The sequence below is a fragment of the Ciconia boyciana genome, chromosome 3 (genome assembly GCF_034638445.1).
Source record: "Ciconia boyciana chromosome 3, ASM3463844v1, whole genome shotgun sequence".
Lineage (NCBI taxonomy): Eukaryota > Metazoa > Chordata > Aves > Ciconiiformes > Ciconiidae > Ciconia > Ciconia boyciana.
In genome coordinates, this window is record NC_132936.1 from 18,097,766 (window position 1) to 18,112,161 (window position 14,396).

Here is a 14,396-nt window from a genome sequence, read left to right on the forward strand (position 1 = left end):
GACCTCAGAAAAGTTCTTCTCAGAAAGGAGAAATCACAAGATGAGGCCAAAATATTTAAAAGGCTTTGACAAGTTCTCTTTCAAGCTTTGGGGGACTTCTAAATAATTATGAAATTCATAGACTCTTTCTCTTCTGCCTGTGACCATATAAATTGTTCTGTGATCCATATTGATAACAGCAACTGAGAGACAGATGATCAGAAGTCTAGCAGAAATCTAGCAATTTTTAATTGCTTGTAATCTTTAATTGAGATAGAATAAATTTAAGGGGACAAATAAGAGCCTCAGAAATTTGTTAAATGCAAACTAAGCTGGAACGAGTATGATGTCTCCTGCTGGGACAACTAAAATGCAAAAGCCCATCTAGAAGCTAGGAACAAGGGTTGGGCTATGGAAAAATAGAAACCAGCATTCCTTGGCCAGGGAAGCAGATGTAATCATTAAAGGATTGTAGACTCGAGAAGCATTATTTCTCTGCAAGTATATGCCCTCTAATTCACCTGAAAGATTCTTATCTGTTTTCCCTCCTAAAGTGTGCATATATATCTAGATTAGTCATACAGATTATTTTGCTTCCTTTCATGCTTCAAAACCTATGTTTTGCTGTTGTAAGGAGGCTTTTCACTTGTGGTTGCAAGTTGCTGTGGAGACTGTCCCAAAGTGGACCTGCTGGCTGTATCTGGACTGGAGTTCAAGCATGGAGATGGGTGTGATCATCGTATTGGAGACACAGACCGAAGGTGTGCATAGTCACTGGCAGACCTCTGTGATGGGGGCATTTAGTTTATCTCATTGGGGCTCTTACGTGACACCCTTGCAGCACTGGCTGAAGCCTTTCTGCTGCATTGTGTATGGGAGGACGAAGGGGAAGGTAGCATGAACTTGTGAACTATGCAGTGCCCTAGGTCCAAGGCTTAACAACCCCTCTCCCTGTCCGGCCACACCTCTAGCATGAGAAGTGTCTCCACTTCCCTCATACCTGAAATTTTAATGGCCTGGTTTGTACTCTGCTTTGGACATCAGAAAACCAGACGGAAACCCAGACTGTGCTCCTTGAAAGGTGATCTTTTGAATCTATCTCACAGTGCTGGCTCTACCACCCCTCTGAAGACAAAGATTGAGAAGGAAGGAGGGTGCCAGGAATCTGGCTGGCTTTAACTCTCCTAAAAATCGCTGGCTGAGTGCTCCTTTACCAGATCCTGTAAGATGTTAAAGCAGGTGGTCCAGCGAGTTACACAGGAAATCTCTGATGATTACAGAACTGAGGTTAAGGCACACAGAGTGAAATTCTGAGGAGCTCTTTGGGCCTGATGATGTGAGTAGGTAGCAAGCCAGGGGCCTTCCAGAGACCCACCCTGCTTCCCTGGCAGGGTGAACGGGTGAGTAAGGAAAGGAGCTGGAGAGGGAAAAGGCATATAGGTCCCTTTCATCCTGGTCTGCCTTTTTTTCCTTTTGGACGTACCTCGAGGGGACAGGGTCTCTTTCTCCTCAAGAACATGTACACTGTTGATGAACCTTGCTTAGGATGAGCAAAGACAGAAATGGTTTCTTCTGTCCAAAGGCTAAGAGCAACCTTGTTGTTTTAAGAATGACTTTATTAAATAAAGTGATGGGAAAACAGGCCTTTGATACAAATGGCTTAGACCGTCATCCTGCTGTAGCTGCTTCCCTGTGACAGTATTGTATATGATACAGTCTGAGCTTCACATGGTTGCCAACCCTTTCCCTCTATTTTTTCATGTTTTTAAAGCCATTTCAAATGTGCATGTGAAGATTCCAAAAATATTAATACAAATGACATTAAAAGATGTTTCTGGTGCTCCTATTTAGACTGTTCTTGGCAGAGGGCTGGGGAGTTCAGCTAGAGCTGCCCAGGCTTGCCAAAGCCAGCTGAGCAGCAGGTTCCCCCTCCTCTTCCCTCCACCACCAAGAAGGGAAAAAAAGTCTGTCAAGCCCTAGATAAACTTTGAAAATGTTAACAGAAAGAAGTGGAGAACAGTCTAGAAGCCAGATGTGGTGGGGAGAGAGAGGAAAAGATCTGGGCAGTTGTGAAATGGTAGAGGGGAAGAGATTTATCATGGGATGGTAGGAAGGGCTGCAGAAGGATTAAAAACAGGCAAGTGAACATTACTGAAGGCTGATGATATTACAAGGGAAATAGCTGCTTGCTGCTGGCTGTGTAGGAGGCTTGTCAGACTTGGGGAAGTAAAAGCATAGTGCTTACATCAACAGGATTTTATTTTTTTTTTAATGGCATCTGGTCCTGTGTTGCATTTGGGCATGATATTTAGTGACCTACCTACATATGACCCATTTGCTGTAGGCAGTGTTGGTTGCTGCAGCTGGCAGGGACAGGAAAGCTTGCAGAAGGGAGCTCTAGAGCATGGGGTTCCAGTACTGTCCAAGCCCTGAACAGGTCCAAACTGGGTACATCAGCTCTTGGGCTCTTGGGAGCCACTGTACTGAAAAATAAAATGTGTATTTGATTATGAGTGAAAAGGAGTGCCTGAGCCATCTTCAGCAATTTGAAAAAAAGTATTTGGTTTGGCCTTTTTGTTGCACAGAAAAGTGGGGCACAGGGAGGGAAGGAGGGAGAATCCCTGCCCTCTCCAGCTCTGCAGTAGCACCCTGGGTGCAACCTGGAATTGCTGTGCCCACGCAAATGCCACAACCTGAGCCTGGGCTTGGCCACATTCAGTGTTGGCCAGCTACTGAGTTTTTCCCTGTGTAAAAAGCCTTGTGTGGCCACGAGGCATTTCATGAGTGAGGGAAGAGACATAAGTTGTGGCTTGCTGGCTCAGAGGCAGTGTGGGAGAGCTGAGTGGAACTGGGCTGAGATTTAACTGGCATGTAGCAAAGCCCCATCTGGGATGAAGCCCAGCTATGGCTCCTTGGTTCTCTGCTGCATCCCTAGTGTGGGCTGGATCAGCTCTTGTACACCATGGTAGACGGCTAGCTACCAAAGGAGAGTAGCCAGAATGAGGTGTGAGGCAAGCAGCGCCCTTCTACAGCCCACCCTAAACCACAGGAGGCTACACTGACTGCACAAGCTGTGGGGGTCAGCCCCATCTCTGGGCAATCCCCAGAAGGGAGTGGGTGAGCCCTAGAGTCCCTCAGTACCACAAGAGCTAAGCAGGAGCTACATTCAGTCTCTACTGCTCATTAATGCCTTTTGCTCCTTATCCAAAGCTGTGGGGTCTTCAGGCTGCAAGGAGCAGCCAGTTTTGTAGAGCTTTTACTGTAATGTTTCATCAGGCTGTGACCCATATTGGGATTGCTCAGGTCCTTCCTCCCCCACTACTGTTCTTTGGCGCTTGAATGTTGTTTTCTTGGTAGTGGTACTCTGCTCTTTGGATCCCAGCTGGCATTTGCTTGATGTGGACAGAGCGCAGGAAGTTCTCCAAGTCTGTTTCAGAACAATCAGATGCCCTTAAGGTTTGAAAGGGCTTATCAGTCAGTGACTTTGCAAGAGCATTTCAAACATTCTGCAGAATTAATGGGTCAGGTAAACAATGAGTGAATCTTTTTTACTGTTGTGTGTCACAGACCCCCTTCTGTTTCACTGGGCCTAGAGTTTTATTGCATGAAAAGGGATTGGACTGGATAAACCAGCAGTCTTTCCTGAGGACCTAGCACAGCACAATAATCACACAGTATTGTAGGCAACAGAGAGAATAGGAGCAATTGTATCTGATACCTGAGTTATTGGAACATGCCTGCCTGTTCATGTGAGCCAGGAGAGAAGGATTGTTTTTCCTTTCTGAAGAGGGAAAATTGGAGGGAAGCTGTGCCAGAACCTTTCCAGGTTTAGAGAAGTGGAGGAAACATCTGCTACGCCATCAGCATTCTTGTTAACAGTGACTGCATGAGTGACAGAATCTGTCCCTTCCGGAGATGATTCAGACTCAGAAGACTCTTGGTAGTGATGACACGAACGCCTGGTAGCTCCTGAAAGCAGAACTAATGAGCAGTGCCACTCACTTAGCGTATGGTTTGACAACAGATGCACATGTTGGTAATTAAGTATTTGGCTGCATTACATTATTTTATTTTTGGATTTCTCAAACACACACCCATCGCAATCTCTAGACACATTTGCATGATTTAAAAGCGTTAAACTTATATCATAACAAAGGTAGAAAAATCAGCATAGGGAAACTAAAACCCACTTTTCTGAAGGGCTCAGTAGCACATAGGCCTTCCTGTGCACCCCAAACCTAGGAAGTATAGGCTCTGTATCGCAAAAATATACACAGGGAATATTCCCAGGGACTCTTCCCATGTTGAGCAGAGCTATGTCTGTGGTTTCAGACCAAACCAGTACACAAGTCTTGGACGAGAGTTTTATTCTACTGTATGATCACATCCGTCACTGTTTGTGACCCAGCAAAGGCTTGGAATGGCTTTGAACTTCATGAACTTATAAATACCTGAATGCAATTATACCTTGCAGCGCTAGAGAGCAGATTCAAATAGTTCATCTTAGAAGAGATCTTCTGGAATGTTTTATTCTGTCCTTGCATGCCAGCAGTTAATGTATGTCAACATGTTAATGCTGACCTCAGCTACAAGCTGCAAATATGTGCATAATGGTGCTTGCTGGAGCATCTTGCTCGAAAATTTTATACCTTTTCTAACTCAGTCCAGATACTTATTAAAACTCTCCCTTGGAGTCCATGCAGCTTTGCTCTATATATCAGATGTACTGGAGGAACAGTTGCCCTAGCAATGATGAAATTGATTCTCAGCCCACTCTACCTAGGTGTCTGTGGTGGGTTGTTAAGGAGTACATCATAAGGGCATGATGGAGAAGCATATGATGACTGGGGAGGTGACCTGGTCCAGGAATAGTGCATGACATTATGGTTTTCCCTGGACATTATCTTACAGGATAATAGTTTCCTTTTACATGAAAGTTAGAAGCTGGGCCAACTATGTTGAACTTGAGTTCGTTTTGAGATTCTGAAAGCAGCAGAACTAGTGAGAAGACCTGTTCTCTACCCTGATGTTAGTAATGGTACACAGCAGAGGTTCAAGATCTACTGGAATATCCTTGTAAAACCACCTGTGAAGTTGCTAAATATTTTGAATGTCTGGAGACTTGTCTAGAAATTCTCAACCTTGTTTTACTATTCGAAGAAATTCCAAGAATTTGTCACCACTGCCTTCCAAAAGTATAATTGTTCACAGACTGTGCCATCTTTCCATGAAAAGATAAAGTAAAATCGCCTTATTTTGCTCTCTATATTTGTAAGCATGGTGCTAGAGCTAAAATTGCAAGATGCTGGTGCAAAGACACTATTTTACTGACTGAGAGGTGTCTCTGTATCTTGTGTTCCTTTTCACTGGCTGGAAAGTCTGCCTGTGTACACTAGAAAATGACTACAGCTTAGACTGAAGTAGAGGTTAGCTATGCTTAATGAAAAAATAATTTAAGTCAGTGGTGACACTGAGAAGAACACTTAGAATCTTGAAGGAGAAAGACAGAAATGAGAATACTAAGAAGAAAGATGTGAACAGGCAGCTCCACCTACAAACTGTAACCCTCCAGGGCAATCTCAGGTTTCTGCTATGTACTAGCATACAAGACAGATTACATCCTAACCTAGACTGCAAGCATGAGAGTATTGGAAATCTGTTGCAGGTGTTTGATGGTAAACAGTGTTTATAGCTGCCAGGATGGAAACATTTATGTGTGTGAGTGAGTGCAAGTGGAGGGCAGGCCTCAAACTTTCACCCCATTACCTTCACATTTCGGTTTTGCTTTGCTGAGTACTAGATGCCCTGTGATTTCAGCCTGCTAGTGAATTTAAGAAAGCACTGATGATTTTACTTGAGTATGTCCTGTGTTAAAATTTGAAATGCTAGAATCACCTGAGAAGTAGTGGGCTAGTTTATCACAGGAACAAAAATATACAATGGAGACTGAATGGAAGAGGATGAGTTCTGACAGGCATGCCTTTACTTTTTCAAGAAAGTATTTTTTGCTTGGGTGGGTGGTGCATTAGTTATATATACAACTCATGCTTTTAGCTACAGCAAAATGTGAGAAGACATAATAATAGCTCTTCATGTTAAGGCTTCCTCTTTTTTCTTTTTTTTCTTTTTTTTCTTTTTCAGTTCAGTTAGTTTGAGACTTTAGATTATTCTCTTTCTGAGAATTGGGGAAGTATTTTTAATACCTCTCAGTGTGAGTGGTGACTGGGCTGCCCTTAGCCAAACATGAAAATAACAGTAAATTTACTAGGGAGTTGAGCCAGAAGGTTGGACTTCTAGTGCAGGGCTCCTGATTACTGCCTCGCAGTGGTTCCCAGTCAGTCAGGAAGATAAAGAAAACAAACATATCCATCCAAAATACAAGGCAAATTCACCTTTGATGACTTAGTGTGTGTGAAGGGCTAAATATGCTCTAGTGGTATCTTTTTTCATAAGAAAAAAAAAAAGTACTAGTATAGCCAAAAGGGCAACATGTTTACTAAATTTTTGCTCTACACACAGTGGTTGACAATTGCCCACAATGAAACTGTAGCATGAGCAGGACTAACGAACCTGTTGGTCTCCTCCATCAGGGCTGTGTGCAGGCTGGGGTGGGCAGGGAGGGGACAAGAGGTGTTTACCACAGCCCCAACACACCCACTGCCAGTGCGTTTTGTGGGTGGGGTGGATGTTAAGGAAGGGAAGGTTAACGAGCTTGTTCAAGCGATCTTGTGCAGCAAAGCACTAAGGGAACATCTGCCTCCTTCGGGTAAAACGTTCCCCCTTGCTTTCCCTTTAGGAAAATGCAGTTCTCAACTCCCACTTGTGCCAGCTTGGAGTAAAAAATACAAGAACATAAAACGGCTGGTCTGGCTCTGTCTTTTGATAATGGTCAACCAGATGCCTAGGGAAGAGTATACAGGGCAAATACAGGAACATTTCCTTACAAATGTCCTTCCCTCCTAAGCCACAGAAGTCTGTGTCTAGTACCCCAATGGATGTCTGTCTTGTGAATTTGTGTAACTGCATCTTGAGACCATGTACTATTCACAATATCCTTTGGCAAGGAGCTCCTCCATTTAAGTACCAGTTCTGTTGAGAAGTACCTCTCCTTGTTTTGGCTCTGTCTCCTGGTTTCTATTTTGTGTCCCTCATTCTCAGTAAGCATTTCTTATTCACCTTTTCTATGTCACTTTTTGCAAGAATCATACCCCTTAATTTTCTATTCCAGGAAATGAAACATCTGAACCTCCATCATGTGTGCACCTTTGCATGCTCAATGGAGGCTGTGAGATGAGGCTGAAGAGGATCTTTCCAGCAGGGATTTCTTCAGTATAGGCTTAAGGTGACTCCTTCCTTGACTGCAGAGCAGCCATATAGGAACTTGTCTTCCTCAACTCCAAGGGAAATGGGCAGTCAGGTCGGCTGAGGTGTGTCTGACCTCAGGGAGCAGTGAAGAATTCATCCTCGTTTGTTTAATGCATGTGAAAGAGGTGCAGGGATGAGGGAGCACAGAGTGGGAACCAAGCATCCTGCTCACTTCAGAAGGCTCAACAGGTCTGTAAAATCATCCTATTAATAAAAATACACCTTTTCTAAATTCTGGGAAGGTAGAAGCACTTTAAAAACTGAGAACAGTTTAATCCCAACACAACATAACATAAAAAATCTTGAAGTTGGGTAAGGTAGAACTGATTAGAGTTCAGGACTGGGGGCTGCAAAGCTTCATTCATGCACGGAGTCCTACCTCCTGTGAGCTGCCCCTGGAGCCCCGTGAGGGGCCAGGCAGGTTGAGGAGCAGAGGGCACAAACAGGCATTTCCACAGTGCACAGGCTGACAGCATTTGAAAATCAGAATGCCCAACTTCCCCTTTTTTTCCCTTTAAATTGGGCAGATGCTTTAAAAAACAGACTTTTCTTCTTTAATTTGTAGCTGTTAATTCATTTATAAACTACATGTGCTTCATGAGTGATTATGCTAATGTACTTAAGACTATTTAAACCCTTGCACTGATTAGTCTAACCATTCATTTTAACTACATTGTACAAATAAGATGTTATCTTAAAAATGTGTCTAACAAAACTCCATAATCACAAATATGCTACTTCATTGAATGCAACTATTGGCTTTACTGAATTCAGCCACTTACACTTTAATTTTTAACATTATGTTTTGCTTTGTATTCATGTATACTATATGGTGGGACTAGGCTGGTGGAATGCATTTAATGGCAAAAATAACCAGTTAAATTTATATTTCATCCTGTCTCCAGGCAAAAGAATTTTTGGGGTCACACTCAGCTCATGCATGCAGAGGAACAAGCAGGCTGTAACCCCTCTGAGGCAGGTGGGATGCACTGGCTCTCTGCCGTGAATTAGCACAACATGGCCCTGGCCCTAGTTTCTGCTCTGAGGTCTGCCAGGTGCTACGGGGCTGCAGGCAAATCACTTAGCCCAGCGGGTCTGGTTTTCCCCATCTGTATGGGGTAATGATGCTTAGCTATCTTTGACGTTTACTGATGAGAAGTGCTATCTGAGTCATAGGCGTTGTTATTAAAGGTATCTGGAGTGATGATTTCTTTGGGCAGCTTCATGCTGAAGGTGGCTGAGGCCATTCTGGGCAGGTTCCCCCGGGGGCTGCTGTGGTGTCAGTGTCATCATCTAGTGTCACTTCTGGATGAAATGATCCAGGGAGTATAAAGAGAAACGAGGATCTGTGCTCCCTCTATACTGTTCTGAAAACAGCAAGGGTGTTTTGAGTGATCCACCTGATATAAAAAACTTGTTGCCAGCTTGCAGAAGGTCTTCTGCCAGCAGCATCCCAGGATGTGACTCTGCTGGAGGGACAGAGCTCCTGCCTTTTGATGTGGAGAAGGAGCAAACCAATTCTGCCATCTCTGAGGCAAAATTACAGTGCTCTGACATTTTTGTCGGTACATCTTTCAAAAATCCGTCTTAAGATGAATTTTAATTAAGAAGGTTTTTGGTTGTGTGTTGGTACATGACCCCGGCATGCTGTGAAGTCAGGAGGGCTGGTCTTTTGGGAGGGGTCTGCAGGGCAGAGCCTCCTGGTCCTTGTCTGTCCTGCCAGCATCCCAGCCACATCGGGTGTGGAGCAAGGCCACGCGTCCCTCCAGCCCCGGAGAGCTCGGAGGAAGCTGAGGGGGACCGGTGGCAATGAGGCCGGGCACTTCTAAGCCCTTCCACCCTGGCCGTTTGCTTGGGCTGGTTCTTCCTCTGTGCGCTGAGTGCTCTCAGCAGCAAACATTAGAAACAGTTAACTGAGCCCTGGGCTTTGTGCGAAATAGCTGTGAAGGTCAGAGTAAAACACAACACACTTATCTCAACTCATCTGAAAATTACCCTCATCAACAGCATTGTTTATGCCTGATAGATAGCCTGAGCACCAATTACGGTTGTCATTTCCTGAGGTGCCATCCGGGGTAGGTGTGCAGGGTGGAGATACGGAGGGAGGGAAGGGGCTCTGCGACCCGGGCGTTGTGGCAGCAGCTCCCCAAGGAGCCGAGCGAGGGCTGCCTGCCCCGCGCTGTTGGGATCCCGTGCCAGCTCACCTTGGCATCCTCTATCCTCCTTCTCTCTGCAACAATCTCTGAATTATATAATGATTCTTTTCTTTTTGAGATCTGGTGCCGATGGTGCTGTGTGGAACAAAAACACTGAGGCGTTTCCTGCCTCAAGATGGCCACTCTCTGAGGCACAGCCACTCAGGCAGGATACAGAGAGAAGGTTGGCTTGTGTTGTGGTCCTTGTTTCCCTTTGCTATCAGTGTTTCGTTCACAGAGTCAAACAGGGGTCATCCTCCCTCCCATCCTCTTCTTCAGGGGAAAGCTGTGTATTGGGGAGATTGGCAGAAGATACAAAAGAGAAGGAAATGCAGGAAGATAGTGGCTGGCCTGATCATGGAGGGTGGGATGAGAGAGATACAATAACACACACACACACACACACACACAAAAAGAGGCAGGAGTGAACCAAGTGGAGAAGGGAGGATCTTGAAGGGGTGACAGACAATGACAAAGACAGTTTTGATATTTACATCTTTTTCTGTGCCTGAAAGACAGTATTTTGTTTCTGGGAGGCTCTTTGTACCCTGTGCCCTGCTTGGGTACACGTGCAGGAAATGGATCTAATCTTGTCCTAAAAATTCACAACTTACAATGACCGTTTTAAGAACTCTGATGAGCAAAAGAGAACAAATTCATCCCAGGATCCATCAGTGGCATAAAACTATAAGCTCTGCATAGTAGTGTCAGATAGTAAAAGTGGAAAAAAAGAAAAAGTCCGAATAGACATCTGTATATCTAACACTATAAAACTACTTTCGAAAATGTGCTGTGGAAGGAACCACATGGAAGAAGCTACGCTACTTTGCTAAAATGTGATATTTAGAGACTAGTTTGCCCAAAGGGGCAACTGCTTATACACATGCAGCCCTGTCAAGCAGAACCCCTGCACCCGCCCGTTGGGAATAGTGACACCTGTGCACGCGGGTGCTGACTTTTGCATACACAGAAGCTGCTTTTAGGGTGCATGAGTGCAAGCACTCCTCCCTGAACATCTGCAGGTGCGGCTGCATGCAAAGAGACAAAGGGAAGTTGAAAGGAGGCAATAGTATGTGCCCTTCATGGTAAAAAGTCATGAGTCACACTTCAAAATACTGTAAGATTCCATGTTTTCAGGCTTTTCTCTGCAACCAGGAAGGCCAGAGTTTCAAGGAGAGCGGGTAATAACCTCCAGGAAGGAGGACTGTCAGCCCAGCAAAGCATGGGAGCCGCCAACCTTGAAACTTTACTCCCAAATGTCTCAAAACAGCTGCAACTGAACTGCCCACAGCACAGATTCGGTATCACGCTCTGTGTCACCATTGAAATGTAAACCAGGAGACCCTCTTGCTGACCTTGTAAGAACAGAGAGTGAAGCAAAGAGCTGCATAGCTTGTGGCGACACAGCTCCCACAAGAATGGCAGCACCAATGCAGGGATGTCGCACGTCAGCATGGCTTCCTTTGTACGCATGTGTGCAAAGTGCAGCCTAAAAATGTGTGTGTGAGGGTTCTGCTTTGAGATAAGGCATGTCAAGATCAAGCTAGATGTGTAAGGGTTAAACACCCATCTCACTGCAAAATGGGTAACAGTTCCATTTTAGCATTTATGCTATGTCACTACTTAGTGTCATAAGAGAGTGGTTTTTTTCTTAAGTAAAGAGATGTGCAGAAAGTATGTTGGATTTTAGGACAGATTATAGAGCAAACAGAAACCAACTAAACCATGAGCACAAAACCATGCTGCTTTTTCTTCCATGCCACTAATTAGGGGAGTTAAAAATCTTACTTACTTTCTTTATAAAAAAATAATACCAAGATTTGCACTTCTATGGATTTCTTTGAAAAATTTTCATGGTTATGAGAGCTACGCTGTACTGCAGGAAAACTTACTACTGAAAAGCAAATAGAGACATCTAAAAAAAAAAGATGAGTAAGAAGAGGATCTAGTCTACGATTTAATTGGAATCAATGGGAATTGTGCCATTTGCCTTTGGTAGCAGCAGAATCAAAGCTGAAACACTGGCTGTAGTTTATTTTAGATTTGCTGCCTGTCTGAGTTTAGGTTTCAGATATCTCCACAGGGTTCCTTTTCTTTTAACTACCTACAATTTATGGCAGCAATATATATTCTAAGTATTTTCCTCTACCAGAGGATCAGCTGAGCCTATAAGGTCTGTGGGTGAGACAAGCCCTTTCCCTTTTTTTCCGAGAGGGAAGTCTGCAAGGTGTGAGTCTAAAGGGGGTGGATATTGCACCGCAGGAGGATGTGCCTTGGTAGCAGGCCTCCAAAGCTGCATGAATGCAAACGTGAGAGGTTCAAGCAAGTTGTGCTACTCAGCACTTCTCAGGTAGAGATATGGAGAGCAGAAGCCAGCTAAGTGGGTTGGAGACAGAGCAGGCTGCGGGGTAAAAGTCTCAGCAGGTTGTTGGCTGAGGACTGAGCTCTAGGGGTGAGGAACCAGTGGGGAAGATGGGGTGGAAGAGCCTGATGTTGCCAAATCAATCCTTACTCTCTTGGAAAGTGCTGCATTGTTGTGAAACAGAGCAGAGGGGGAAATATCCTCATGTAGGGAAAAAGGAAAAAATAAAGCCTGAAGTCAAAGAGGCTTGCAGAAGGCAACAGGGAAAGGGTATCCCTCTTGGATTGATGTAACAGTCTCTGTAACATTAACACTTATATTTGAGTAGCCATACTCTTGCTTGCTGATAAATATGTATGATTATCTTTGAATGATGAACAAAAAATAGCAGTCACTTAGTCTTTGAGAACAAACAAAGTAGTTGCTGAGAAGTCAGCATCTTCTGCAGCTCCTACCTGCTCTTTAATACTGATTAGCGGGAGGAGACAGGCAGAGATCCCTGCAGGAGGTTTAGACAATCAGACAGACAGGGAGAAACTAGTGGTGAGCACTTGAGACACCAGGTGACCTGAAGAATAGATAACTTTGATGCTGGAGGGAGAAGAAAAGTTTTAGAAAACAAAATCCAAGAAAAAAATTGTGAATGTTGGGTAGGGGATAATGTCTAAGAGGCCATGGCACAAAAGTAGCATCCTTGTGGAGGCATATATGGAAACTATGAACACGTGTTGAGTTTTGTAACAGCCTCATCAGGAATCACTAAAAAAATCACTAAAAAAAAGAGGTGAGGTGCATCTTAGATAAAAAGTTGTGGTTTGCAGAACTTCAGAGTTTCCTGGAGTGCTCCTGCTATGGGTCATTTTGCCTGACAGGTTTACTGAGGCAGAGCATCATGGCTGTGTTTTCTCACTGTCCCTTTTTATCTGGTGCGAGCAGAGAAATACCGGACATGAAACAGGCACTCAGCTCTGCTCCAGTCCTCTCAATGGCTAGGATCAAGCCATTGATCAAGCCTTCATATTTCAAAGAAATAATGAAAATCCTCACACTCTTCCCCTTATGCACTGTCTCCCACAGATGTGTGTTACTAAAGGTGCCCAGAGCAGACGCTATCTGACATTATAGTAGAAAGCAACAGATAGGCCATTCTCTCTGCTAGAGCAACCAGAGCTGAAGAGGTAGTATAACCTTCTATAAGCAAGGACAAATGATGACCAAGATGTTTCTATCCCAATAAATTGTACAACACATGCTCTGTTATCCTTGGGTCTGATCATGCATTTCTTGAATATTCTAATGTGCAAATAATGTTAAGAGGAGTTTTGGGCACGTGGGGAATGCAGCTAAGGTTCAACATGTAAAAGGTGTTGGCAAATTATTGCATGAAGCGCAAAGGGCACCTGGACTTGTGTCTACAAAGGTTCCAGTGGCAGTAACCAAATGAGAGTTTGTTGAGTTGCTCTGAGTAGGAAGAATGTTTTTGCTTTGCTAAAAGAAACAGTAGAATTTTTGGAGCTGAATGTTAATGAGACCATTCAAAACTAAAATAAGAGTAGCCTATTTCTGTCAATTAATTTGAATATCATACTAAAGTTAAAAAAAACCCTCAAAATCCCAAACAAACCAAAGCAAAACACATTGTATCAATTTTTGTTAACATTATTTGAGTGTTATGTGCTTTCTGCATCTCTCTGAGACACAAATAAATAGATGGGATCCATGCCCCTGTTATCTGTACTAGGTTCTCCTTCCTCATTTCAAGATGGTGGCATTATGTTGAAAATGCTTTGGCGAATGCATGCATTCAGATACTCTTTACTGAAATGTCTAAAGAATGAGAACAGTTAGCAGTATAGGGGACCATACTATTTACATTATCTGTTGTTCAGCTTAAAAATTCAGTTTGTCTTTAACAGGTTTTCTCTGCGTGGTTTCATGAAACACTTTTGGAGGAAAGTCATGCAGGAGGAGAAAGGGCTCAGGAGCAAGGGAGATCTCCATGAAATTAAATTTATCTATTCACTGTGAACCCAGAGCCTGACAATCGATTATGGCAAATGTATCAGCCCAGAGGTAAACACAAAGGAGTTTATTAATGTGGGTGGCGTGATTGGCATGAAATAGAAACAGTACTTAGCATTTATAAAGTATTATTATTCTGATTCAATTAAACAATTTTAATATAATGGTTCAAACAAACAACATCCTTTTTAAAGGTAGGAGACTGAGGCTTATTGAGGCTTAATGACACACACGGAGTCACACCAGAAGTTTGAGGGATAAGCAGCTGACTTCCATTATAATGCTCTACATTAGATGACAATCCACAACAGAAAGAATGAATGGAAATAAAAAAAGACAGATGGAGAATGAAAGGAAACGTGCATAAGTGTTTGAAATAAATATATGCAGTGGGCAAGAACGAAACTGGTAATCGAAACCTTTGCTCACTTTTAAAGATAATTAAATATATTTGCTTGCAGTGCATTTGGAAT